Below are 3,774 nucleotides of genomic sequence, written 5' to 3' on the forward strand. Positions count from 1 at the left end.
ACAAATGACAATGGGAGACATAATTTTGTGTGTGTGTGTGTGTGTGTATATGTATATGTATATGTATATGTATATAAAATCTTGGTCACATTTCTTCAGTGTGTTCCTTGACTTTCCTTATTGCAGCTTGCAGATCACTTGCGTTTTCATCAGCAGAGTAATCTCATCAGCAGAGTGCAGATTATTGATGATTCTTTTTTCCAGTTTTAAAACCACATTCATCTTCCAATCCAGTTTTCCCCAATATATATTCCACATGTAGGTTGAATAAATAAAGAGAGAATATACAGCTCTTTTCTGACTACTTTGCCAATCCTGACATGAACTGAAGGCTTTTTTTTATAATCAATGTAGCACATTTTAACTTTCTCAATTATCCAGTGTGCATCAGCAATAATCCTATGGGTTCCTCAGTTAAAGCTTCAACATCTGGCATTTTGTTTTCTATGTATGGCTATAATTTGAATTGGATGGTGTTGGCTATTATTTTGCTATTATGTGAAATTAGGGATATTATATGGATAATATCCAAATTATAAAATTATAAAGATAGTTTAAATGTATATGGAGATTTTCAGTCATTCAGGTTATGGTTGTCCAGGTGCTTGTTCAAGAGGCAACTGGAATTTCTTGTTTTTCTTTGAAGACATTTCACTTCTTATCTGAGAAGCTTCTTCAGCTCTGACTGGATGGTGAGGAATGGAAGGACATACATGTATACTTTAAACCAAAGAATACACTAAGGCAAAAGTTTCTCCACCCCAAGGATAAAACACCCAGACACAAACTGAGTAATATGGTATATACAGTACAATGCAGTGAGACATATGCAGATTTGTACATTGGGGAAACAAAATAACCACTTCACAAACACATGGCACAACATAGAAAAACAAATGCATCAGGACAAGATTCACTAATCCATCTGTATTTAAAAGACAAAGACCACTCTTTTGAAGGCAGCAAACTCCACATTTTGTACAAAGAGGACTTCTGGTTTGAAAGGGGAGAGAAAGAGGCCATCTATATCAAAATTGAAGAGCCATCTCTCAACAGAGGGGGAGGGATACAACATCACCTATCTCCTTTTAATAATAGTCATTTGCACTACTCAGATAAATCTAAGGGCATAGATAAATCTCCTAGTGGCTTCAATGACTCTCTAAAAGAATGCAAATGACCAGCTGTCTGCAAAGAATATAAATCCTTCCATTTCCCACCATCCAGTCAGAGCTGAAGAAGTTTCTTGGATGGGAAGCGAAATGTCTTTAAAGAAAAACAAGAAAGTCCAGTTGCCTATTGAAAAAAGCATCTTTGGGTATAAGGATAGTTTGCACAACCCGTTAAGTCTCCTTTCCTTGGTAATAGTACATTTCTTGACTACTGGGTCATAGCCAGTGGTGGGTTCTGGATCCCGTTCCAACCGATACAGTTGGAATGGGCCCGACAGCATCCACATGCATGTATGCAGTGTGCGCACACCTGTGCGCAGCATGCACATGCGTCTTAATGCCTCCACGAGCCTCTGCAATGCTCCAGCTGCTCAGCAGAGCATCACACAGGTGCTGTATGAGCCATGCACATGTGCAGAAGCGCCAAAGACTTAAAAGACCGGTAAGGAGCTCGGATGGGCGGGTGGGCCCTCCGGAGTACAGTACTGGAACGGTATCCAGTGTTCCAGGCAGGCTCCGGTACATCTGTACCGGGGCGTACCGCCTGCAACCCACCACTGGTCATAGCTCAGATTTACTAAAATAGTTTTGTTATACAACTTTTTCTGAGTCTCCTTCTGTTACTGTTCTTCTGTTACTGTCAGCCCTCCCAGGTACTTTTTTGTAAGGCTACATTAATAGAATCTTGCTGGTCTGAAGCAGTGGTGGGTTTCCATTTTTTTACTACTGGTTTGCATGCATGCGCATGCGCAAAAGCATTATGCATGCATCCAGAAGCATCCAGCCGGGTGAGTGGAGTCTCCCAATGTTGCCACTACTGGTTTGCCCAATTCGGCCCGAAATGGGAGCAACACACCTCTGGTCTGAAGCAGAGGTGGGTTGCTCCCAGTTCGGTCCAGATCGGATGAACCTGTAGTGGCAGCTGCAGAAGGCTCCGCCCATCCACCTGGACGTTTCTGTGCATGCGCAGAAGTGTTGCGCACACACGTGAACACAAGCAAACCGGTAGCACCAGGATTTGCAACCCACCTCTGGTCTGAAAGTGCAAACACTACTTTTAACCACATGAACAATTAGAGCTAAACCTTTCTAAGTGTATTTCTCTGACCATTAATCTATTGGGGGCTACCAACTCTCTTGTTTTATTGTTTTCTAAACAATATTTCTTCTCCCTCATCTCCCAAGGTCACCCAAAGATCCCATTACAGTTGCTTACCATATTTCTGTAATATTCAATCAATTCCTATAGCCTTCTGATTTGGTAATAACTGGAATGCTGTGTAGTTCATCTTCTAGTACTGGAGTTTCTTGTGATAAGGAATATCTTCAAAGTATCTTGGATGTTGACATCTGTACTGTACAAAATTTCAGTGCATTCCTTTGTTTTATCGTCTTGGAATCAGTTACCATCTGTCTATTGATTTCCTTTGGCATACCAATTTGGAACTCAGTGAATTTTTGGAAGACTTTCCTTGTTTTTCCAAGTATGTTTTCATTTTTATTATCTTTAGAGATCTTGTAATTCTCATTATAATCTTTTCTAACAGCTCTTTGAAATTGTTAATATTGTTATTGAAACCTTGTCTTTCTTGGCTTTGATTTATTTTCTCTTCTTGGCAATTTCCTGTTTGTTCTAACAACCAATTTGTTGCTTTTTTTCACAGTCACTTTTCACATTCATCCGTAATAATTTATTGGATTTCATTCCATAATTCCTGTAGTTTCTATCATTGAGGTTCGGGACTTCAAACTGATTCCTGATGTTCTTCTTGAAAATGATGAGTATATGTTCATTTTATGGAAATTGGTTTTCTTTTTATGCTTCAGTTTAACTTGGAATATGCATATTAGCACCAACTTTATCTTCTTCGCTATCAGTGGTTGGAAAATAAACTTGAATAACTTTCATATTAAAGGATTAGCCACAAAATCTAATTGATTTCATTTGGTTATTGATTGTACTGTAGCGAGTCCAGTTCTTGTTATAACCTTCCTATGTAAAAGCAATGCTGCTCCTTTTTTGATCTTCATGTCTTGAGTAGTGTCCACTTCTAGTCCATTTCAATTCATTGACACCTAAGATGTTAATGTAGTTGATTCATGTCATCTTTCACTGTGTGAAGTTTTGTGTGTGTGTTCATGCTTCCTATGTTCCATGTTCCTACTTTAGTTCTATCTTTGCAGATTTGGATTTCCTTTTCCTACCTTGAACATCAGCAACTAGACATCATGAAGAGTTTTATCTAGTCATGTCATAGACCATATTACAAAAGATTCTCTACTCTTCTTCAGTTTTGTGTTAAATACCTTGAAATCCAAGAGGCGCATTACATGGTACTATACCGTCAATCATTTTATAGTTTTTATCCCTGTGGTTTTCTTGGTAAAATTCATCATTTATTGCTGTTGCAAAAAACTGGACTTCAGAGGAAGATGACATGCTCTAAAATGAGCTGATATCACAGCTACTCCACATGTGATTGATGAAATGGATTCTCAGAAAATATCAAATATGAATCTTCACTCTTGCCAGCAAAATAGTTTAAGTTACTCTGCTTACTTTCTCTGTACTGTTTTCACAGTATAAGCTTATTCATGATGA

The sequence above is a fragment of the Thamnophis elegans genome, chromosome 8 (genome assembly GCF_009769535.1).
Source record: "Thamnophis elegans isolate rThaEle1 chromosome 8, rThaEle1.pri, whole genome shotgun sequence".
Taxonomy (NCBI): Eukaryota; Metazoa; Chordata; class Lepidosauria; order Squamata; family Colubridae; genus Thamnophis; species Thamnophis elegans.